Source organism: Canis lupus, chromosome 11, assembly GCF_048164855.1.
Source record: "Canis lupus baileyi chromosome 11, mCanLup2.hap1, whole genome shotgun sequence".
In the NCBI taxonomy this organism is placed as follows: Eukaryota; Metazoa; Chordata; class Mammalia; order Carnivora; family Canidae; genus Canis; species Canis lupus.
In genome coordinates, this window is record NC_132848.1 from 51446909 (window position 1) to 51472357 (window position 25449).

Genomic DNA, 25449 nt, shown 5'->3' on the forward strand with positions numbered 1-25449 from the left:
AGCCTCCGGCCTCCCTTCCTCCTCCTTCCCTCACATGAGCCTCCCCACTGTCAGAGCTCCCTGTTAGGAAAGGCTCTGCTGTCAACCATTTACACTTTAGTGTGAAGAAATGTGTTCGGGCCTTGTATGAAGCCTGAGTTCTCAGTGCAGAGGAAGATGCTTTGTGCCCTCTGAGGGGCGGATTTTAGAAGTTACCAAGTTAGGGAGGTTTCTAGAGGGAGAAGGGGTTTAGGGTCTCTAGGGAATCACAGGAGTCACACCATGACCAGGTTGGTTTGGGATCCACCACATCCACTCACTTGCACAGATCTTGTCTGAGGTGTGGGATGCTGAGGTAGGTTCGGGGATAACCCCCCAAAGATGTGCACATCCCCATGCCCAGCACCTATGAATACATCATCTTACATAGCAAGAGAGACTTGGAGAGGTGATTAAATTAAATACCTTACAATGGGGAGATGAGCCTGGGTTCCACCACAGGCCCAATGTCATCACAAGGGTTTTTACAAGAGGGAGGGAGAGGGCGAGAGTCAGAGAAGGAAGGGGATGTGATCATGGAAGCAGAATTTGGAATGATCCAAGAAACTCAGGTAGCCTTTAGAAAAGGCACAGAAATGAAATTTCTCCAAAAGCCTGCAGAAGGAATGGGGCTCCGGCCAACCCATGCAGACAGGTGGTCACCAGAACTGTAAGAGACTAAATCTGAGTTGCTTTAAGTCACTAAGTGTACAGTACTGCATTGAAGCAGTAATAGGAAAATCATACAGGAGCCAAGACTCCCCAGGCTCCTCCCAGCTCTGCAAATATGTCAGGATAGCAGCACCAGACCATGGACGAGAGTCCATTTAGCCCTGGGCCTGAGCAGGACTATAATGGTCAGTTACTTGGGCTAGAAGCCTACCCCCAGGCAACAGGCAGCTCAAAGAGAGCTGCTAACACTCCAGGGAGCCCAGGACAGAGCTACCAGAGTCGGACAGGCAAAGGCTAGCCCGACCACTGAGCAGTACAAGCCCAAGGGAGGCGAGGCAAAGCCCCAGCCTGCTCCCAGAGGGGGTGGGGAAGGAGGCCTCAAAAGCTTGGCTGGGCCCAGAGCAAGACAGCAGGGTTGCATTAGTGCAAAGTAGGAGGAGGGAAAAAGAAACCAGACCACACAGCCCAACCCTCAGTTCCCAAATGCACATGCACACACACACACACACACACACACACACAGATGCACAGCAAAGTTGTCCACAGTAGAGATGTACACAACCACCCAAATAAAGAGGCAACAACAATAAAAAGGAACAGACCTTGACCACTGGAGGGTTCAGAGTAGGCACAAAATAAGGTCCCTGGTATGTATGTAATGAAGAATTCAGATCCCACCAACGCCCTGACCTCTCCTCTAACACACACACACACACACACACACACACACACACCCCTGCTAGCAGGTCATCAGCTGCTCTGACCCCACCCGCCATGCCCAGGAGGGAGGACTGGCGCCTGGCTCTGACACAGGAGGCCCTGGGGATAATGCAGCAAAGCCAATGAGGGTGAACACAGTTGTGTGATCGGGCAAGTCTGAAATGCCCCCTCCTTTTCTGGGTCATAGAGCTCAGCCTTAAGAGAGACTAAAGAATAAGCTTCTGTCTCTTTGGGCTCTGTGAGAGAGATCCGTGAAAACACATGAAAAGAAGACGACCGCCCTGGGATTCAATGTCAATACACATTCTCATGCCACGGAAGTCTATGGTGGCTTCTCATTTTCCGCCCAATTCGGTGCATCCACCCCCATTTATAGCTGCAGGTGACCGATATTTACCTGAAAGTCACAGAACTGTCATTTCTCATTAAACTTTGAACGATAGTTTTTGCTATGGGTCCTTTCTCACAGGCATTGTATTTGATCTGGGTTCCTGGGGGTAGGATTGAGGTAAGAGGAGGAGGAAATCAGGATATCAAAAAAGATTAAGGCACAGGTATTTGACTTGTTATAGCAGAAGGATTTGGGAGTTTATAAAAAATACCAAGTGTTATAAAGCCGTTAAGTTCATCACCCTATTGCCAGGTAAGCTGGACTTAGATACATCCATTTTCCTTTCAAATCTTTAGAGAAAAATTTAATTTCCTTGAACAGGTAAGTTAGCATCTCATAAGTTAACATCACATCCTTAGCAATGGGCATGACGTCTCCCTCCTGTTCCTCCTACTGTGACTGAAGACTGAAGTCAAGAGCCAAACTATGCCCTCTGGGAAAATGAGAACAGCTCATGGTCACTCCTTAAACTTGGCTAAGTTCTCTTGGTTCAAATTCAGAGCAGAAAATCAGAAGGGAGAGGAAGCAAGGTGGAGAGAATTGCACAGGATAGGAAGAGGGCATAGCCGAGGGTTACCAAGAAGACAATAAGTCAACATTCAAGCACTTCTTGAGCACCTCCAATGTGCCAGGCACTTTTCTAAATGCTCTACGGAGACTATCTTCATCAAAACCCTGGGAGGAAGATATGCTATTATCTCCATGTCACAGATGAGGATACCGAGGCTCAGAGAGGTTAAATGACTTACCCAAGATCATCTTGGATTCTAAGTCTGACTCCCAAACACAAGAGCTTTCTTTCTACACAACCATCTCCCAAGCTGCTGCCTTGAAGGATTTCACAGTCCTGCTGGCAAGATGAGCTTAACATACATGAAAATGTTAGGACACTATCAGCACACAGACCTTAGTGATGAAGGAAATAAAAGGAGAGGTCCCTGGAGCTCAGGATGATAGGAAGACTTCTCAAAAGACCATGTAAGCCTGGGGCAGGTGGAGAGAAGGAGAGGAAATTCACACAACTAAGATCAGGGTTGGAGTGTATACACAGTATGCCGGAGAAAGAGAAGGCTCATCCCTGCTCCGAAAAATGGTATAAAGGGTAACAGGCCTGGAAGATAGATATGGGGCCAAATTTTATAGTCTTGAATATTGCTCTGAGGAATATGAACTTAATCCCTTGGGACATGGAATCCCTGAAGACTGTAGAGTGAGATAGTAACTCCTTCCAAAAAAAGGAAAAAAATACCTCCTTTCCTCCTCTCTCCTGGGGACCTTGTTCTTGCCTTAACAACCTCCTTCCATTTTCAGTCTGGGAACATTCTAAGGTCTTGAGTGTGAGGAATGTATTCAGCTGGAAAAGAAACCCAACCACAGTGGCTTAACCAGATAGAGGTTTATGTTTCTCACATACTAAGAAGTCCCAGGTAAGGCAGTCCAAGGTGAAATTGCTCTAGGAAATCAGAGAGGATCTAGGCTGCTTTTTGCTCCACCATCCTTAACTTGACTTTTATCCTCCTCACCCATGGCCTTCAGCCTCATGATCTTAAAGTGGCTGCTGTAGGGGCACCTGGGTGTCTCAGTCAGTTAAGCATCTGCTTTCAGCTTAAGTCATGATCCCACTGTCCTAGAGTCAAGCCCAACACTGAGCTTCCTGTTCAGCAGGGCGTCTGCTGCTCCCTCTGCCTCTGTTCCCTGCCCCCCCCAACTTGGCCTCTCTCTCTCAAATAAATAAAATCTTTAAAAAGGGAGGGGGGGCTTCTGGAGCTCTAGGTATCAAACCCACAACTCTAGGTCAGAAAAAAGAACGGGAAAAAAGAAGCATCTTTTATAAGCTTTCTAGAAAGACTCACCTAGAGACTTCTGCTTATATCTCCTTGGTCAGATTGGGTCATGTAGCTGCAGGGCATCTGAGGTGGTAAGGTTTTCACCTGGACACTGTTGCGGCCTTGAACAAAATTAGGATTCTGACAGTGTGGGGAAAGAGAGGGATGGATATTGAATAAGCAAACAACTCTTTCTACCATACCCTGCTTTCTTAGACCTAGCTCCTGCACGGCCAGGCCCATGCCCATCTTGGTGGGAGTGAGAGAGACATGGGGTAGGGCACAGTTAGAGCCAATCCAGGCCCGGCCCACTGTGACATTGATGCCCTAAGGTTTCATTCACATACCACAGCAGGAAGGTCATCATTTTCTCTGGACACACAACTGGAACAGCTGTGCCTTCATCCTGCTGACCTCTGCCTGAGGCCCCAGGACCTTCCACATCCATGGCAGCTGCCCTGCCTGGGGCCGGGGACCAGACAGGGACACCCCTCTGTGCTGAGTGCCCTCAGCGAAGCTGCAAGAGGCAAGTTTGCTCCTGGAGTCTCTCCCCACTCCTGAGTCCCAGATTCCAAAAAACTGGCCCAGTGCCTCCCCACCCGCTCACACACACGCCCATCTCTCTCTGGTCAGCCCACTCACACCAAGCTGCTAAAGACTGAGGATGTAAGAGATCCTGCAGGTTTGTTTCAAAGATCCACTCAGCTTAAGTCCCAACAATCAAACACTAATAGTAAAGTTTCAGGCAGGTTTAGCGAGGGAAAGATGAAAGAATCTTTCCTACTCCCCAGATGGAATCACACAGGTTGTAACCCCAAGCTCTAGGACAATACTAGAATCCTGGAAACTGCTGGAACCCGCAGGAGGGAAGAGCGGACAGACTTGGTTCCAAAGGCCATTTCCCAGTCCTGTCTGCAATTCCACTTTCACAGGTGACTACAGGCAAGTGGGTTAAGGTTTTCAGGCTTCGTTGGGATGACCTGTAAATTACCTAAACTCTAACTCAGTGGGGTTTGGGAAAAAAAAAAAAAAAAAGACCAAAGCCGAGGATCTGACTTCAGAAATTCTGATTTAATTGATCTAATCTGGGTTCAGTAGCTTCAAAGGTGCCGGAGCTGATTGTAAAGGGCAGCTGCATTACAAAATCTAAATCCTCGCTATGCTTGATCTGAAGACCAGCAGCTTCCCCGTTGCCTGGGGCATCTTAGAAATGCAGCATCCCAGGCCCCGCCAGCCCCAACCCACTGATAGCGCCACATTTGACAACATCCCCAGTGACTCTTGGGAGAAGCACTACTCTAGGCGATGTGATTCAATTCATCCCGTTGCTCTGTTATAAAGATCCTGCTCTGGGCCTGGAGGATCTTCCAGTGGGGGCTGTGGAAGCCGGGTGGCAAGCAGAGAGAGGACAACTGTGCACGGAGCCTCTAGAAGTGCTGTAGAAGCCTCCCCCAGCATCTGGCACAGCCCCTCCTCCCTCTGTGCCTTCAGGAGCCCTTGCTCTAGGCTTCTGAGGAATCAAATGATTTCTCCCAGCACTCGGGGATTTACCAGAAACTTCCGGAATCCCCCCAGGCCTGTCTCCACCTCTGTCCCTTTTTTGATCTAGCTCCTATGTGTGTGTAGCTTGGGAAAATCTTGCTAATATGCATTCATTCATTATTTAAAGGTTGCCACTGTTCCTTCAGGAAGGCTAAGCATGATTAAAAGATGGGATTTTTCCACAGGGCACAGCAGAAAAGCTAGGGCTCCCGCATTTTTAAGCTGTTTTGGCCAAGCCTTGTTGCATAATTTAAAGTCTGTGACTTATTTAGATTTAATTAGCCAAAGGAGCAGCAGCTGAGGTTCACTAGTCAGTATTTATTAAGCACCCTCAAAGGGTTTGGGAGCTCTTTAGAGCAAAAGAGCAGGATCGGCTTTGGACTTGCACATTTCCCACACCGACGCGGGAGGGGTTACAGAGCCTGCCAGCAGGAAGCATTTTTGTGCCTCAAGGACAACAAAGGGGTGGCATCAAAGGGCCTGCAGTCACAGGACACAGGCAGGCAGAAGCCTTTTCCTCAGCCCTCAGTCGGTGGGGTCAGGCCCCCCGCGGGGCTGTAGGACAGGTAAGTGTGGAGACAGGGTGAATGGTAAGTGCAGAGCCATACACATGAGAGGTGCCAGTAAGAGAAGGACAGGGAATGTGTAGTGATTGACACCTGACCTGAAGAGCTGGGGGGCATAGAGGGGATGGCCCTCGATTGTGGGCCCCAGTGCCTAAGAACAACAATGCCAGGCCCATGGTCAAAACCAAGGCTGCGACCCGCAGAGCCTGAAACCACGTGTGCCTTCCACCCCTCCGATGGCAGCGGTCCCCCTGAGCACAGCCTGTGCCACACCCCCAGGGTTGGCCCATGAGGCCGGCCCTGGAGGCAGATGGAGGAGACCCTCAGCGTATGGGGCTTTTGTGGTACCTCTCAGTCCCACTCTGAGAGAGCATAGGTCCCTTCTGCCCTAGAGGCCAGAAGGAGGGAAGTGGGCTCTGTGCCCTTTGAGAAGGTGTGGGAACGAACCTCTGGAGCAGACTTGTGGTGGAGGAGGCTGGGTCTGGTGATCTGTGGAGAGGACAAGCCTTCTCCTGGGCCAAGTGGGCCCCTTGTCCACCCGCCAGCTCTAGAAGCAGAGTCTGAGGGAGCAGGAGGTAGCTCAGGCTTGCAGGTCCTGCTCCAGGCTCTCAGCTGCAAATCACAGGGCTAAGGAAACCTCAAGCTTTCCAACTCTGGGTATTATCCCTCAAGGCCTCCGCCCCCACCCAGTTCCATTCAGCTGATCATTTTTCTCTAGACTAGAAAATCCCAAAATAAGAGAATAAAGTTACACTTTTTACCCCTATGAACCTCTCTTGTTTCAAATGACACAGTCACTTTCCCTCAAACTTCTCTTCAAAGAAGCCTTTGTAGGGTCCTGGGGCAGAGAGCAGGCCTTGGAAGCCAGCCACCGGGAAGCCACACAGAAAGTGCTGAGTAAGGCAACCCTGGATTGAGAAGGAAAGTTCTAGGGCGGGGTGTTCCAGAAGCCGCTCTCCACCCCAGGAACGCCAGGGTGGGACCTCCCAAACATGGAACAGCTCTTCTCTCCGTATCCCGTGCCAGATGGCACCCCAGCTAATAGGGGGGCTGCGGGGACCACCCCACTGCCGGACACTTAACAAATGAACAGTCCAGTGAACAAAAGGATGCAATAGGCAACCTGAGAAAGATTCCATGAGCTAAAGCATTCTATGAAGGCTTCTGGGAGAGGGAAGCTCACACTTACTGAGTACCCCCTGGGGATCCCACCGTGTCCAGTGCACTTTGCATCATCACATTTCATCCGGAGGCCACTCCCCAGGCAGCACTATTACCATCACCACTTTGCATATGGGAAAACACACTCAGGTTCAGGAGTTGCCCGAGCTAACTCAGCCAGAAGGTTCCAGAGACCAAGTACGGCAAGGAGAAGGAGCCGAAAGTTGATGTAAAAAAATAAAACAAAACAAATCTATGTCTTGTGTACTTGGGTTTGTGGATGAAGATCCAGAGCTGCTTGGATAACCTACATGAAGAGGGCTGTCACTGTGTTTCAAATGATATGGTGCACACCCACTGGGTCTCTCCCAGTGCGTACATATATCTAGGGGTAGCACCTTTGAAGGTACAGGCTTAAAAAGCTCCCTTTTCATTCTACCCATTCTCTCATTTCCTCCCACCAAAGGCTGTGGAGGGAAATGTTTTGGGGAGAGGACAGGGGTATAAGTCCTCATTGGCCCATCTGCTGCCCACATATCCACCATTTTCTTGAGAGCTGAGTGGGAGATCCACACTCAGAGCCTTGAAGAGCTTCCTCTGGACCCCATCCAACACCTACTGGGTCCCTCAAATCAGGTGAGGAAGTCTGCGGCTAGCCTGGGGAGTCTTCTCTCTCCAGTCAGCTGTGCCTGGCTCTGTTAAGGCCAGGGTACTGTAGCAGGTGTGTGAAAGAAGGGGGAGATGCTCAGACCCAGAGAGAAATCCCAGGCTTCACTCTCACCAATTTTCACTTCTGGGTGACTTCTGTATCCTCACAAAGCACCCTTCCCCTAGCTCCCCTATCCAGCCCATATCAGAACTTGACTGTGTTCCTAGAAAATGATGAGCTTGGACTTGAAGACTCTGAAAGCACAGCGAAGTATAGAAAGCTCACCTGCTCTCAGATATCAGGCTACCTTCAGAGGATCTCCAGATTACTGCCCTAAGCAAACCACACAGTGCAGGACTATCCGGATTCTCACAACAGATCAGTGAGGGCAGGGATCAAAAACTGGGATGCCCAGAGGGCCCAGGCATGGCAGGTAAAACAAGGAAGCTGACCCCATGTGGCTAACAGGAAATAATAAGCCAGTGCAAAGGAGGCAGCCCTATGCCCCTTCCCTCCCACCCATTTTTACCACGTAAGGATACAGGCCGTGTCCAATTCAAGAAAAGCCAGGAATCCAGTCTTTTTATGTGATAACTGCTGATTGTGAATTATTGGTTCCCTTTTTTTTTTTTTTCACCATACTATGGACCTAACAAACATCTGTGGGCCCACTGGTTTGCAAGCTCTGAACTTGAGATGTGATTTCCTTTATGATACAATCTCTGTTGCACTCTGAGACTGGCTAGGGGATTTCTTTAAACAGAAAGCTCTCCTAGTACAAAAATAGAACGTGATTCACTCCAGCAGTGTTTAGGCACGGAAGCAGCAGTGAGAGATCCTTCTGCCCTCCACGACCATCCTGCCTTGAGGTGTTTCAAGAGACAGGTCTCTTAATGCATTTCAAATCCAGTTAGAGTGGCAAAAATCTAATTTCCATACAACTTCTTGAAGGAAGATGGGAATTTAGCTCAAGCCTGGATCAGGATTAAAGCGGGAGCAAGGCAGGGGCCTGGAAGCGGGGAAATGAGTCAGGAGAATCTGTTAGGGGTGGAGGGTGAGGCTGAGTACCCAGGCTGAGCGAGTTGAAGGGAGGCAGGCAACAGCTCTGTGAGGATTGTTAAAGTGGTGGGGCCTGGGGACCAGAGCCAGCCAGAGAGGGGAAGAGGGGGAGGGAGCATCATTAGTTTCTATGGCAACCGAGGATTCAGGAAAGGGGGAGAAAGAGCGAGGGGGATCTCACAGAAGAGCTATGTTGGGCTGCTGCCTACAACCAGCTCTCTCATCTCCACCCAGGCACTTTGTCTATGACTCCTTGTCTACGGCTCCCCCTGATGCCTCCCCCACCGGATTCTGCTCATCCCTGGCACAGATAAATTACTATGAAATTATACTGAGAACATTTAGATCCCAAACGTGGGTAGGATGGATGAGTACCTACTTACTGTGCTTCTGGGCCTCCCCTCTTGAATTAAATAACATTTTCCCCACTGTCCTGCCCTAAAGCCTCTAATACCACTATCAGGGCAAAATTTCTTGGATAAGGATTTGTTCGTGTTCCATTACAAACCCTCATTAGGAAGGCTGACATCACGGATACTAATTTCTAGACTCTCGTATGGAATGAACTTCTCACATGGAGCAAGGATCTCCACTTCAGACTAGGTACGTCCACCAGTAGGGTTCAGACATATCTGAACATGTACGATAAACTGGTGGGCCGGGCCCCAGACGGGCCAGTTCATAGAATGCCTTCAGTGGTACCCACTGTGTATGTCCAGCATTCATTTCCCCTTGATTTTTTAGGGGGGAGGGACTCCATGTTCCCTAATCTTAGTCCATGAGGTTCAAGGGGGCTGATTTTCAATCAAGAGTGGGCCCAAGACCCAGACCAGCCAATGAGAACATTCTGTCTCTGGTCCAAATGATTAGTTCCTGTGTGGACACGTTATCCAAGCCTGACCAATGAGTCTCAAACCTGTTTTTTGCTAGAGCGCCTGGGAAGATAAGCTCTGAGCGAGTAGACTGTACGTCCACAGCAGCTGGTGGCCATCCTGTTCCACTAGGGGAAAGCCCGCCTGAGAATAAAGCTTCCAAGGAGAAAAGCAGAGCCAAGAAGAGATAAGAAGACACTGACAGGGAGAGACAGGTGGGAAGGAAAAGGAAAGAGAAAGGGAGTCCTTGTTGGCATGACTCAAGCCCCTGGATATTCCAGTTTTCTACTGGAAATAAGAGACATCCCGAAAGCTTTTCAGTTGCTATTAACATTGATTTGAATTGGGTAGCTATCACTTGGAGCCAAGTGTTCTGAATCACACAAGGGCTTTCCCATTTGGCTAAAGAAAAGAGGATTATATGAGTTGGAACCTGGGATTGGCAATAGCTAATGGAGGAAATATCATGGCATCTGCTCCCAGCCTGTCCTGTGGAGAAAGATATGGAGATGAACCCAAACCAGGGAATTTGGGAGCCATGACAAGAGGTGGGGTTCTCACGTGCACAACCACAGCAGGAAAGGGAGCCATCTCCCCATTTCTTGAGGGAAAACAGCCCTGCTTTGGCACCAGGAGGGAATGGGGCACTGATGATAGCACAGGGGACCTGCTGGAGAGAAACTCTGAGGGCAAGTATATGTTGTGCACTGCCAATATGCAGAGCCCTGCGCTCATAAGAGGGTCCAGGAAAAGACCGTGAAAGGTCTGGAGCAACCCAAATGTCCGTCACCTGATGGGTGGATAACTAAAATGTGGGATATCCATAAAATGGAATATTGTCTGGTGATAAAAAGGAATAAAGCATGGTACAACATGAATGAACCTTGAAAATACTATGCTAAGTGAAAAAAGCCAACCACTAAAGACTACATAGTATATGATTCCATTTATATGAAATGTCCAGAATAGACTAATCTATACAGAAAGAAAGCAGATTAGCGGTTGCCTGGGATCGGGGGAATAAAGGGCTTGGAGAGTGACAGCTAACGTTGCAGGGTGATGAAGTGTTCTAAAATTGATTGTGGTGATGGTTATATAGCTCTGAATATACTAAAGCCACTGAATTCTACACTTTAAGTGGGTGAATTGTATGGTAGGTGAATTATATATCGATAAAACTGTTACCCAAAATAGGTCTTGAGGTTCCTACCCAGTCTGTCTATGGGGTGGGGGGGAAGAGTGTGGGGTCAGCCTCCAGAAGGCCCAGGGTACATCCTGCAGCTGCTGCTACTTGGGGTGTCAGTTCTGCCCTTAAACCCAAAGTGCTCTGGACTGGCACTTTAAGAGGGCTCCAATCTGGCTCATCCCTCCCCACAGGGTAAGGAATCTGTGAGGTCAAGTGGATATACCCACCACATACATACCTTAGTCCCAGACCATACCCAGGATATATAGGGCCCAGAAACTCCTTGCTCAAAGGCCCCAAACCTGTTTTTAGAGCCCAAAAGCCTCTTCTCCAGGCCTTTCTTTCCAAGTAGACTGAATTAGAGGTATGCATACAAGACGTATAATTGGAACTGGATACATAGGCTGGAATACCCACAGCGCCCCTTCAAATGGTGAGACAAGCTGAGAGTGAAGTGGAGCAGCCATGGGCCATGAGTAGGGTGTCAGGAGTCCTGGGGCCAGCTCTCCCCACAACTACCATGCTCTAGCATGGTGATTGGAGGAGTCTGAGAAGTCTCAAGTCAACCTTGACCTTCCATGTCAGGATGAAGATACATTTTTCAGGATAGGAGTTTAGAACATTTAACAATTGATAGCTTGCTTTAGGATTAGAAGATATTTAAGTACATGATTTGTGGACTTCATTCGTCCTCTTACACTGGAGCCCCACAAATACAAAGGTCCAGCCTTCTAGGAGATTCCACATTTAAGAGAAAAAACATCTTTCAGAGCTCTCCTTTCCATGAACTCTGGTGTGGGGTAGTTGCAGACTGCATGAATTTGGGCAACATGGTTAATAGATTCCTTACTCCAGGCTAAAGAGAAAGCTGACACATTGCCTGTCCACAACCTCCAAGTTTAATGACTTCTCTCAAAGTCTTTCAAATGAGCCATGGTCCAGGCATGTAGTGAGATGCAGTCTGGAGACTGGGGTGGTTCTATGAGCCATATGAAGGAATCCTGTGCTTGTCTGGCTCTCTTGTTTTGTTTTTGTTTTTGTTTTATAAGATATGATGTAATAGAGTTCCATTGGTCAGGAATAATAATAGCAGAAGCTCACAAGAGGGGCACCTGGGTGGTTCAGTGGTTGAGCATCTACCTTCGGCTCAGGGTGTGATCCCAGGATCCCAGGATCAAGTTTGACATCGGACTCCCTACAGGGAGCCTGCTTCTCCCTCTGCCTATGTCTCTGCCTTTCTCTCTGTGTCTCTCATGAAGAAATAAATAAAATCTTTAAAAAAAGAAAAAAAAAAGAAGAAGCTCACAAGAAACATCAGAGGGCTGGGCTGGGGCAGACCAAAGAGTGTTCATTCACCCTTTTTCTGTATCTTCTTGATAGCCAAAAAGCCCTGGGGGATCCTGTGTTAGTGCCCTTGCAGTAGAGCCTGCAAGTCCTTGAAGAAGTTACCACCTGGTTGAGGAAATAACACTGACACTAAAGTCATTAAAATAGTAGAAAAATAGTAGCAATATAATTTAGGGTGTGACATAAAGTCTTCTCAAGACTAGAGATTACCTGGTCCAGATTGCCTCCTTGGCACTCTGGACATTTTGAGCCAGATAATTCTTTGCTTGATAGGGAGTGGACGTTGGAGGCTGTCCTGTGCATTGTAGAATATTTAACAGCATCACAGTCTCTACCCACTAGATGCCAGTAACAGGCTCCCTGTTTTAGTTGTGACAATGATAAATGTCTCTAGACATGGCCAAATGTCCCCTGGTGGGTCAAAATTGCCTCCAGTTGAGAACCACTGCTCTAGTGTAGACCCTGCCCAATCATCTCCATATGATTAATGTCTACAGACTGAAGGCATCACAGGAAGTCAGAAGAGGGAGAGATGATGGTGGGCCGGAGGAGCCTGGTTCTTGGAGGAGGAGGTGGCCACAAGGATGGGTAGGATTTGGCTAATCTAGTAGAAGGACAATGCTTCAGATAGAGGAAACAGTGTGCCAAAGGCAAGGGCATCCCCCATGTGGTCATGCAGGTGTGCTATAGCCAAGTGTCCCACGGAGGGGACAAGTGGGAGCTGAAATGCAGTCCACCCTCCCCTGGCCAAGCCATTGTTCTGGGTGCTGGGTTGTGTCAGTCCAGAGGAAGGGGAGCCTTTTCTTAGTACAAAGGTATCTTGTATGTCCCCCACCTTATGGGCTCCTGGTACTGTATATGTCCAGAGGGGGCCTTTTTCTTAAAGATTTTATTTATTTATTCATGAGAGAGACAGAGAGAGAGAGAGAGAGGCAGAGACACAGGCAGAGGGAGAAGCAGGCTCCATGCAGGGAGCCCAACATTGGACTCGATCCCAGGTCTCAGGATCAGGCCCTGGGCTGAAGGCAGCGCTAAACTGCTAAGCCACTGGGGCTGCCCAAGGGGGCATTTTTCTAATGACACACAGGCGCCACAGAGGCCAGCCAAGGCCCCACAGATGAGCACAGCTGGGATGGAGAGGAGAGGCAAACCAGCGAAGTAGCCAGCACTCCATCAGGGGCTCTGGCTTTCTCTAGCCCTGGTTGGCCCCACTGCACCCCTCTGCACTCTAATTGGTCTATGGGGACCCTGTCCTGCCCTGCAGAGGTCCTGCACAGAAGAATGAGAAAGAAGTTCTTTCAAGAACTCAAAGTAGGGACGCCTGGGTGGCTCAGTGGTCTGTCTGCCTTTGGCTCAGGTTATGATCCCGGGGTCCCTGGATGGAGTCCTTTACCGGGCTCCCCGCAAGGGAGCCTGTTTCTCCCTCTGCCTGTGCCTCTACCCACCCCCTCTCTCTGTGTGTCTCTCATGAATAAATAAATAAAATCTTTAAAAAAAAAAAAAAGAGCTCAAAGCAGGCTGAACCAAAAGGAGAAGGAAAGCTCTGAGAGAAGAGGCTGGATCTGGAGACCGACCACAGCTGGTGTCCATGGGTTCGGGTCACTGCTACTGGGGCTGACCGCCCCCCCCCACCCCGCAGAAAGGCCCTGCACAGGAGCAACCACTCCCCAGGGAGGACCTTCTACCCAGAGCCCCCCATCTCCTGCAAAGAGACTTTCAGAACTTCCAGGAACCCCTGGCCCCATCACTTCGCCTTCTTTGCCCATCCATCCAGCTGTGGCCCAGTACAACCCAGGGTGCAGGTGCTCCTGGGGATACACGAAGATCGTCACAGGCCATGTATTTGGTGTGGGTCATTTAAAGAGCCTCACAGGACGAGCGCTCAACCTCCACCCCGGCTTTCCCCTGCTGGTGTCCTGCCTGAGCTCACAGAGGTCAGAGGTCTCGGTCCAGGGGTGCTGCTCATTCCCCTCCTACTTCTCATTTTACAGTCACCCTTCTCCCACCTCTCAAAAAGAAAGGCACACCCCTCACCCATGCCAAATCTTACCATGGTGCATTGGCTTAGGGAAAAACGTATGCGCATCAAAGCTACACTCTAAATCCCGGCATCAGTGTTGAGGAAAGGAATGACTGATGACTGGGCAAATCAATGAGGTTCTAATTCTTTGCTTTCATTCAAAGTGAAAGAGAATCTCTTCTAGTTGTCAGCTGATAGATTCTTAATGACCCACCCATATGATCGTCGGCATATAACTCAAAAAGAATTTCTAAAATTGATTGACAAACTCCTTATACTTCTTTGTACTTACATACGTGAAAAGGTTCCTGAGCTCAGCTCTCACATCTATTAAAACACACACACACACACACACACACACACAAGAATTAATGCTGAACCCTGACCTCATCTAGCAATGAGTAATATTCATTCATGGAAACAGGAACTAATTGGGGCAGGAAAAAAGCTTTATCTCATTAAGAAATGTATTTCCAATTAAGCTTTATTCTTTATGCTTCCTTAGTATCTATTAAAATCCCTAATGGCATTTGTTTTGATTGTGGACTAGTTGTCATGGTACAAATCGAGAGAACATATTCTCTTAACATTTCGAATCTATGGTCACAGGAAATTTAAAAACTTAATTCATTTTATATACAAAGCTTTTGGAGAGAAGTATGACAAGGTGGTACATAAAAGTCATCCGATCATAAAAATATATGAGGATAAAATTATGTAGGAAAAGGAGAATGGAAATATAAACTCGAGGAGAAAAAAGAAAGATGACATTTTTTCCTACTGTTATAAACTTCACGTGTTTTTTAAAAGGATGGCAGTGAGTATGCAGTGGCTATAGTATTTCATTTGGAAATATTTTTCAGAGCTCCAAAAGCAGTTTTATTTTCCTTTTTTTATATAAATTTATTGTTTATTGCTGTTCAATTTGCCAACATATAGAATAACACCCAGTTCTCATCCCCTCAAGTGCCCCCCTCAGTGCCCGTCACCCAGTCACCCCCACCCCCCGCCCTCCTCCCCTTCCACCACCCCTAGTTCGTTTCCCAGAGTTAGGAGTCTTTCATGTTCTGTCTCCCTTTCTGATATTTCCCACTCATTTTTTCTCCTTTCCCCTTTATTTCCTTTCACTATTATTTATATTCCCCAAATGAATGAGACCATATAATGTTTGTCCTTCTCCGATTGACTTATTTCACTCAGCATAATACCCTCCAGTTCCATCCACGTGGAAGCAAATGGTGGGTATTTGTCATTTCTAATGGCTGAGGAATATTCCATTGTATACAGATACCACATGGCAGTTTTATTTTCCAATGTCAGTGTTTGCACACACCAGAGGGCTCACCCTATGTAACTACACTATAAAAAAAAAAAAAAAAAAAAGAATGCTCCCACAAATGTGCAAGGGGAGTACCTAGAGTTTCAGGATTCTCTGAGGAGTCTGCAAGAAAAACTTTAGACCCTGCCCCCCTAAAGGCCCGCAAACCTGGCTCTTGGCTGCAAGGAAGGGTGCCTAGAATGAATGCAGAGTTGAGGGCGTTGAGGGCGTGCTGGAAGCTGGGGGCTCTGCCTGGCGCTGGGTTGGTGGGCCAACCAAATGGGCCAAGGAGATCTCCCTCCATCCAATCAACACTTCCCTCCTGTCTTGTTTACTCATTTTATTTTAAGCATTGCTCTGAAATACCGTCGTCGTCTCCAAAAAGACGTCCCGCCAGGCGGGTGTGAGCTGGGCCCTGGTCGCCCCGCCGCCTGCAGCGCTGGCTCCCCCGGGGACCCCGGGGCGCCCCCGCCGGCCGGGCACCCTGGGTTCCGAGCTCGTCTCACGCCCAGGGGGGCGGCCCTGAGTTCTGTCACCTGGGCCCCCGTGTGCACAGCGCCGGGCACCGAGCCTGGCCTGCAGGACCCGGTTGCGGGCAGCAAATACTCGCGAGCCGCGCGGTGGCATCTTCCCGCCCGCCAGGGATGACACGAGTCTGGACTTCCCAGCGTCGCCCTTCTCCGCGCCCAGGGCACCGAGGAGCGTCCCTAAGTCCCCAGGGGCTCCTTTAGGGCCGGGCCCGGGAGGGGCGGTGAGGACGCGCTCCAGGGGCGGGCGGGGAGCGGGACCTACGAGGGCAGGCCCGGGTCACCTGCCGCCGCGCTGTCACTTCGCTGCACTTACGAGGACGCTCAAACCCAGGCGTCTCTCCCTCCTCCCTGTCCGCCGCGCTGGCCCCTTTCACACCAAGGGATCGTGTCTAAAGTCTAGGACCCTGAAGGGTCTGGCTTCAAATGCAATGATGTAAGGGCTGGGAGAGAAAGGAGGGGAGTGGGGGGAAAAAGAATCCGAGATTGAAAGCCATGCCTAAGCCCCGTTTCTTTAAGATCTCTTCTGCCAAAGCAATTTGGCATAGGCATTAAAGAGTCGTTTAAAAAGCGTCACACCCTTAACCCATTAATTCCAGTTCTAGGATGCTTGCCCATGGAAGTAATCTGGGGCAAAGGTTTAGGTACGCAGACACCACTGCCTTGTGATGGAAACTTAAATATATATACATATTATTCCATTGATTGAAATATCACTGTGAAATATGAAAAAAAGAAAATAACCGTATTTGGATGGTAGAGTTATATGTGATTTATAAAACTTTTTTTGACATCTGTAATGTATTCTTTAATTTCTTGTATAATAAAATTTTTTCACCGAGTTAAGTTTCAGTTATCAAACAATAATCAGGCGGGTGTTTAAAATGGTGATTTTTCAAGAATGTATCATGGCATGGAAAAAATGACCATAGGGAATATTTGTTGAGCACTTACTATGTGCCAGATGTTCTGCTAAATGGTTTATACAGATTCTTACAACCATTGGAGACAGATTTTATTACTGTCACTCTTCTAAAACCTGTGGCCCAGAGGAGGAGCTTGCCTAAGGGTGACTAGCAAATATAGTGTGAAAATTGAGGTGTAGAGTTTATCCAAAGGGCTTAACTGAGTAAGTGGCAGAAATAGGATTTAAACTTAGAGACTCTGAACTGGGAGCCCAGGCTCTTAACTTCCCTGCCACAGTGTGCAACACTGTATGCATCAATAGGCCAGTAAGGTGTATGCACACAAGTGACCCTCCTCCCAATATATGCATAGAAAAATAATTGAAGGACAGACTCGACATTTTCACAAGGGTATCTCTCAGCGGAACAATTACCTGTGATTTAAATATTCTTTATACTGGATATTTAAATTTTTCAACAATGTGTGTGTATCGATTTAACAAGTAGACAAAATGTTATATACAGATTGATTCCACTAAAAAGTCATGTGCTAATTGCAGCACTATTATCATAAAAACTTGAAAATAATTCAAATGTCAATTACTGTTTCAATAGTTAAAATCGATTATAAAAAATATTAGGTGCAATAATTTGTAGGCATTGAAAATGAAGCTTATAAAGACCAAGTGATTCCATATGTGAGGTGCAAAATGGTAGGCATATCATGTGTAATTATTTGAAATATCACTGTGAAATATGAAAAAAAGAAAATAACCGTATTTGGATGGTAGAGTTATATGTGATTTATAAAACTTTTTTGACATCTGTAATGTATTCTTTAATTTCTTGTATAATAAAATTTTTTCACTGAGTTAAGTTTCAGTTATCAAACTTTGTATGGAACACATGAGCATCTCTTTGCCTTTCTGTCTTATATTTCAATTCACTGCCAAAACACCCCAATAAGAACAGGCATTTTCTCTCTCATTTTACTGATAGGAAAATTAAGGCATATAGTAGGTGAGTTCGTTTGCTAATCTAGCAAATGAATGGCAACCCAGGGGATAGAATCCAGACCTGCAATTCCCCACCCCGGGGCTCTGACCTATAAACAACACAGATTCTCTTAGATAAGGACTGCATGGTGCCTTGATGGAGAATAGAAAACACTATTATTAAGACCTCAAACTGAGATCCAAGTTTGGATTCTCTCCAGTGGGCAAGAGCCTGAAGACAGGAAGTATGCCCTGTTGATGCTCTCTGTGTCCCAAGTGGGACTGCCCAAGGCCTAAGGCTTTCTCCCACTACTCTCCAAACCCCTGCACCCACACCGACACCACACCCAGCCAGTCTTGTTCCCAAATGCAGGCTCCCCAAAACATACCCTGCCCTTGGTTGGAGAGAGGCCAGTAGATTTACAGTTTATCCTCTCCCAGTGCCCCTTAGGGTACAGCCCTGCCCATGGCCCAATGAAAGGGGCAGGGACCCCAGATGCTAGCATGTGTGGCACCCAGTAGGCATGAGAAGGAAGCCTAGAAAGAGAGGTGAGAAGAGATCAAGTGTCATCAATAGGGGGTGAAGCCAGTGGGAAGCTAGGGGGCTGAGGGGTCTCAGGGAACTTGGTCATCGGGCCCTGGCTGTTCACTTAACAGATGGAGATGTGACCTGCCAGGGTCACACAACAGCCAGAGAGAGTAGGAGTGAGTCCAATCCAAAGCCCAAGGGAATCAGTGGAAGACCAGGCTACGATTCCAGAGCCAGGTTTCATTCATTTAAAAAATACCCAGTGCCATCCTTGCTTACCAGATCTTTCTGTTCGTATAGGGCCCGAGTCAGTACGTTATTATCCTCAATTTCACCCCCTTAGGGGTCAGTGACCCTCATGGCTCAAATGGGAAAAATCTAGCAAGTCACAGGAGAGGGAACAACTCCCTCTCCAGAAAAATGAACCCAATCTCCAATACATGAAACAAACCAATGGGCTGAGAGTCCAAGGGTGTGTCCAAGTCCAAGGATCCCAGAGTCAGGAAGAGGCAGGGTTTGAGTGGCCCAGAAAGGGGGGTGTGCTATAAAGAGCTAAGAGAAAAACAGAAGTTCCCCTAAGTACAGTAAGCGTGCAAAGTGCTTAAGAAGTGGTGCTAAGCCCAGGTTTAGCAGTCCTCGTGGCAGGGAAGCATCCTTAAAAAGGAGGAAGAGAGGGGGGTGTTTGGATGGGGCGAGTTGTGCAAATAGTGCATTTAAGTTCTGGCAACTGAAGACCAGGACTTCTGGTACTTTCTGTAGGAAAGGAGATGTCATTTGGGGATGTAGCCCCGAATGCCACAGGGAGCCTTTTAGGGAAAAGTACAAAAAGCATTGCCTAGAAGGAGACCTGTCCACCTGTCTGAGCTGGTCGATGACCAGATATTTGCTTCCCTGCTTCTGTGGGGTCCAAGCAGTTTCTTTGGAACAAAGCAGGAGAGGGGCAAGTGCTGGACAGAGAAGCTGGGGCATTTTACACCGTAAAATGAGCTCCTGTCACGCTTCTGCTGCTCTGGGTGCTGCAGGTATGGCTCCTTCACTGCCACCCCAGTACCTCTCTTGTGAAGCAGCAGCTGAAGAGACTGCACGCTGCCCGGGGAGGCAAAGCCCCAGGAGGCAAAGGTCCAGGAAGGAATCAAGCCTGAGAACCACCATCACCTTCATTTGGAGGCAGAGGCCTGAAGGTTCCTTGGAGCACTGTGAGGTTAAGGGGCCTGCAGCACTTAGCTCACTAATGAAAGCCAGTCGCGAATGACAGGGTTTGTCAATGAGGCAGATCAGATTCTGATTTAAAGGGCTGCCAGTGGGCCCAGGAAGTGAGCAGGAGTCCCACATCGGGCTCCCTGCGTGGAGCCTGCTTCTCTCTGCCTATGTCTCTGCCTCTGTGTGTGTGTGTGTCTCTCATGAATAAATAAATAAATAAAATCTTTAAAAAATAAAAAAATAAATAAAAACTGCAATCTGGGTGCGTCACATCCTGACTCCAACGGCACAGCTTCCACTCTTCTTCCATTTCCCCTCCCCATTCCTTTATTGTACATCAGGTGTGTATGTACACAGGTGTATTGCATCTTTTTAAACAAAACAGCCAATGGTATGTTTCAGTTGACAGCAAATGGAGGTGAGATGGGGAAAAATAATGATTGTATGAAAATAGCCCCTTTTTCCTTTAGTGGCCTGCTCCTGTGGCTCTTACCTTTATACCCCAGTAAGTTCGTTTGTCCTCATCGTTTAACAAAGATAGAACAACATGTAAATTCTTACAGACTTTCTTCGACTGAAGATTTTAATGTTTTTCATTTATCATTGTACAACCAAGGACAATTTTATAATTTTGTAAATTTTATAAATTATAATTTTTTGCATGTCGCTGTTACATGTGGGGCCACCGTCTTTAAGTAGGGATAAATTATTCTAAAAGAGGGATGCCTCGGTGGCTCAGGGGTTGAGCGTCTGCCTCTGGCTCAGGTCGAGATCCCGAGGTCCTGGATCGAGTTCTGCTTCTCCCTCTGCCTATGTCTCTGCCGCTCTCTTTGTGTCTCTCATGAATAAATAAATAAAAATCTTTAAGAAAATTGTTCTAAAAGAAATAGATCTTAGTATCCTTTCAAGTCAAGTGTCTTGATGTTTAAATAAACTTTTTGTTTGAAAAAAAACAAAAAGCAAAGTCATGAGCCTTCCATGCTTGCAAGCCCTAAATGAACTCCCATTGTACTTAGAATAAATCCAAATTCCTTAAATGCCACCCACAAGACCCAATATGATCTCACACTGACCCTTCTCTCTCCCCTGCACTCATTTAGTGAAGCCCCACTGGCCTTCTCTCTACTCAAGTCAGCAGAGCTTTTTCTGCCTGGTGCTTTATATCTGTGGCTCCCTCTGCTCAGAATGTCCTTCCTTCTGCTCACCTTCCCCTCTGCTGTAGGCAGGACTGGCTCCTTCTTGTGCTATAGGTCCCAGAGCCCAATGCGAACAGGTCACAGAAGGCCTCACCGTCCAAAACCCTTGACTTCTTCATCACACTTAGATCACCTGGAAATCACCAGTTGTCTGCTTGCTTGGTATCCCCTCCCGAGCCCTGGCCCCTCCCACTTGTGGCTTCACCATCCACATTAGAATGTTCTAGAACGTTCCTTTGTGAAAGCTCTCGGAGCAGTAACTACAAGGGATGCAGTGCTTGGCAGAGCGCTTGCCATTTGGTAACCATGCAGTAAATATTTGTGGAATGAATGGATGAATGAATAAGAGGTCTGCTGATTTGAGTTTAAGTGACTGCAAGGAAACCCAGGACTCAAATTCCAAATAAGGAAAGATGAGAATCTTCAAATATTCCCTGTTGTTCTCCCTATTCCAGTTGAGTGCCAGCACATCTTGCTCAATTCCATCATCCCAGGTGTGTGTGGGGGTGGGTGAGCTGGACCAAGGGTCTGCTACCACGGTCTCCACGAGCTGGGACCCCTCTTGCTGTATCTGGAGGGGGGAGTGCAATAGCCTGGTTCCCAGTGAAAGGGATGCTGTCCTGCAGGAAAGGCCAGTGGGTGAGCTGGGGGACTGTACGGGAGCATGGGGTGCTCTGACAGTGAGGGTCTATCATGCTTTGGAACCGAGTGTTAGGAGGAGAGGGTGGGAAGAGAGACTCCATCCTTTCCCCCTGCTGTCAACAGGCATGATTTCAGAGCTGAGGTAATGGACGGGGAGGGTACAGCGAAGGACACAGAGGAGGGCAGAGGAAGGAGGCAAAGCCTTGTGCAATTTCCTGGGGCAGCTCAGTGAAGGGCTGCACTTGCTCCCCAGAGGCATGGGGAGTTGTGGTTGGCCCAGAATAGATCTGCTGACCCACTTCCGGGGGTCCTGGGACCCTAGAAACAGAGAGGAAGCCCTGCAGTATCTTCCATCTGCTGCTCTGCTTTCCCTGCCTCCTCCGAGGCTCCAGCACAGGCTCAAATGTCCCCTCCATTTCTGCCTCTCCAGGCAACTCAGGATTGGAATTAAACATATACTTTCCCTCTACCGGGTTACCCCTGGCACCGGGATTCCTGGGTCCCTGGGGCTGAGGTCTCAGGGAGGGGCAGAGCCTGGCTCTGGTGGGCCCTCAGATTCCCCGGGCCCTCCGCCAGCAGGGAAAGAGGGTGCAGAAGCAGCCTCGCCCCAAAGCACAGCCTCTGCAGCAGCAGCAGCAGCAGCAGCAAACAGCTTCCCTTGCACCTCGGGAGGAAGTGTTAATGAGGAGGGCCCTAGGGAAGGGGTGTGCCTGCCTGCGGTTGTAACAGTTTGCTCCTTTCAGCTCGCAGGGACCGAGTCCCTTACAGGAGGTGCACGCCTTCTTGAGGGTGGGACAGTTAATGCTACTAGAGAATGTGTGGACATTGGTTTGGGGTGGGTTTTTTTTTAAGATTTTATTTTTTTTTAAGTAACCTCTGCACCCAACATGGGGCTGGAACTCACAACCTGAAGATCAAGAGTTGTCTACTCCATTGAGCAAGCCAGCCAGGTGCCCTGATTTGTATCAGTCAACTAATGGAAAGTGCCCAGTGCAAGCATTTCTTAATCAAAGAGCCCTGCAGGAGGGCAGCTGTCAGAATGGTGACAAGCAGCCTACCCTACGGGTCAGGGCTAGTGTTGAAGCCTGAGCTTTGCCTCTCCCATGGTGGAGGCCCCTGAGGAGGACCCAGGCCCTCTCCAGCCCCTGCCTTTGCACCCAGGTCCAAAGCAAAGCCCCTCCCATTTGTTCCCCACCCCCACCCCCCAGGGAAGCAAAGAAAAGCGATAAACCCACAGTTTCCTTTGGAGGCAGGGGACAGTCCTGCTTGAGCTCAGTCTCCGCCCATCTCGCAGCTCCCCCCCACCTCACGCCCCCCCACCCCCCTCCCCTAGGAGCAGTATAGGATCCTCCTATCAAGCACCATCCCCTGATTACAGTCCTGGCACTCTTCCCTTGGCCCCCATCTCACACACTTGCCTCATTCTATGGCACTATCTATGGGTTGAAGAGGACAGACTCCGGAGGCCTCCATCCAGAAACCGGAGCCAGGCAGGAAAAGAATGTAACAACCAGAGACTTGGGTTCAGAACCTACTACGTGTGGCGTGCACCCAAGGTCAGCACTAAAATAACAAGGCAGCAGGGAATGCAGGAAGGAAGAATCAAAACACCGTCCCTGCTCCAAGAGAGCTATGTCTAAAATGATGGGCTGAGTAGAAAAAGCAGCTAACAGTAAATAAAGGTGGTGCATGGCAAGTCCTCACCAGGAACTGTATAGTCCTTGCAGCCAGGGACTGGGCGAGCCAGGGCTTCCTTGGCCACCAGCTTTTGTTTTGCTGAGGGGACATAATGACGGTGGAGACCGGAGCCCAAGGGTTGAGAAGCTGAGAAGTTTGAGGAGAAAGAGAAAGTATCTAGCAACTCTGGGTGAGAGAAAAGTTTGGAAAAACAGAGAGATCTTTAAATGGGACTTAGAGAGGGGCACCTGAGTGGTTCAGTCCCTTAAGCATCTGCCTTCAGCTCAGGTCATGATCCCGGGGCCCTGCCCTGGGATAGGAGCCCCACTCAGGGTTCCCCACTCCTCAGAGTCTGCTTCTGTCCCCACCCCTACTTATGTTCGCTCTCTCAAACGAATACATCAAGTCTTAAATAAAATCAAATGAATGGGACTCAGGGTAATTGGGCCCCACAGGCACTCTGTAAAGCTCTCATCAACTTCCCATAAAACTTTCATAAAACCTACCTGTCAGTTGTTTTGGAGATGAATTCATGTCAGGGGTCCCAATAATGAATTGAAGGCAGCTCAGAAGGCCAGAGCTGGGGCAGGCCAAGAGGATTCAGATGCTCCTGCCTTACAGCAGGAAGTGGGGTCTGGGTTCCCGGGGAGGGAGGCAGCTGAGGGCCCAGGCAGCTGGGAAGGGAATGCTTTCTTGGCCTTGAATGAGAGAAGCGGGAGAAGGCTCTGAGGGGAAGAACACTCTTATAAGAAAAAACTGTAAGATGATGCAAAACTGACAGAGAGCCTCAAGCCTGGACGAGGGAAAGGATTTTCTGGGGGACAGGGCTGGGGCGGGGGCGGGGGGAGGGTAAGACGTAAGTCACTAATTCTAGTCTCTTCCAGCCTGTATATCAATGAATTTGACCTATCTCACAAAAGAACATAGAGTATTTATCATCTCTCACCTGGGCTGGTAAATAACCTTCAACCGGGCTCCTGCCTCCAGCCTCTTGGTCCCGCCAACATGTTTTCCACACACAGTGACACCAGCATCATCTTTTAAAAGTCCAGCTCTCATGGCTGCACTCCTGTTTAAAGTCCTTCAATGAACCCTCATCACCCACCCAGCAGAATTAGCCTAACTCCTGAGCAAGGCCCACTGCACCTCAGAATCTTCCCAGCCTCATCTGTGGTCACGTCCCCCACATCCCTCACGCTCCATCACACTCGACTACACTCAACTATGTGCAGTTCCTCTAACACAACTTGCTTTTTCATACCTCAGTGCCTTCGCATATCGCCCCCCTCTTTGCCCAAAGTACCTTCTTTGGCTCAACTGCCAGCACCCCAGAAGCCTTCTGGGACCTTCTCTTCCCATACCTTATATTCACAGTCCTGCTTAGAGGGCTCTGGGTTGGCACTGTCACGTTGTATCATTACCATGATCTTCATCCATTTATGTGTCAATAACTAAAGGACAGGACCAGACCGTACACACTCTTTGCAGCCTAGCAGCCAGCAAAGGGCCTAGCTCATTGCTGGCATTCAGAAAATGTTCAGCAAATGACTAAACTCTTAACTTAAAAAGACCACACAGAAGCACCCTTTGCAGAGACCGTCTAGCTGACAAAGACCCCCTTTTCTCTGAGAACAGCCCCCAGATGTCAGCTGGAGCGAAGGTGGACATCTGACCTGAGCTGGGCCCAGTGTATTCCTCCTCAGGAAAGTGGAATTGTAGAAGTTTGTTTCTGGAACTACAACACGTAAACTTTAGAATTATAAGCTTTCTGAGGCATGTATACTCCACCATTTGAGCTGTGCAATAAAGAAAGTCACCCCTAAAAGAAAGAAAATGAAGCACCAGGTAGAGGATTTCAGATAGCTTTCTGATTCCCAGGTGGTCCAGCCCTCTCCTGAGACTGTAAGAGATTCCTATCCCCAGGCTTTGTGAGACACCCTGATTTCTAATAATCGGTCTTCCACTTTGTGTTTTAGCTTTACAACATTTCTGTTCCTGACCACGTAAGCCAAACTTTGTCCTGGCAGAGTGGCTTGGGGTTTCTTTTCTTCAAAATCCTTTATTTTAATACATAAACCACGCTTGGGCATAGATTAATCTGTAAATTAACATACATATGCAGAACTAGCAACATAATTTACAAGGCTCAGTGCAAAAAGAAAACGTGGGAATCCTTTGTTCAGAAAGTACAATAAAAGGCCCTAAAATATAAAGCTTTTTCATTTCTTCTGCAGTCTCTCTTTTGATTCGTAATGGCACTTATTGGCTATTTAATGCCTAAGTAAATAAAGCCTAAAACTTTAAATCATTAACATGAATTTTATCATTTATCTTTACATTGTGCAATAAGTGTATGGAGAATCACCAAAATTATACACTCTGCATTTCTTGGCTTCTCCTGGAAGATGTCTCAAATTGACCAGAGAGATAA

At 48.2% G+C, this 25449-nt stretch overlaps 1 long non-coding RNA gene across 1 annotated transcript; it reads right to left on the reverse strand.

Moving 5' to 3' along the window:
* Positions 1 to 20053: 20053 nt before the first annotated feature.
* Positions 20054 to 20900, reverse strand: LOC140642293 (uncharacterized). The gene is made up of 2 exons (XR_012038778.1): positions 20709 to 20900; positions 20054 to 20341 (listed from the first exon to the last, which is right to left on the reverse strand). It is a non-coding gene; the product is annotated as an uncharacterized lncRNA (long non-coding RNA).
* Positions 20901 to 25449: the final 4549 nt, after the last annotated feature.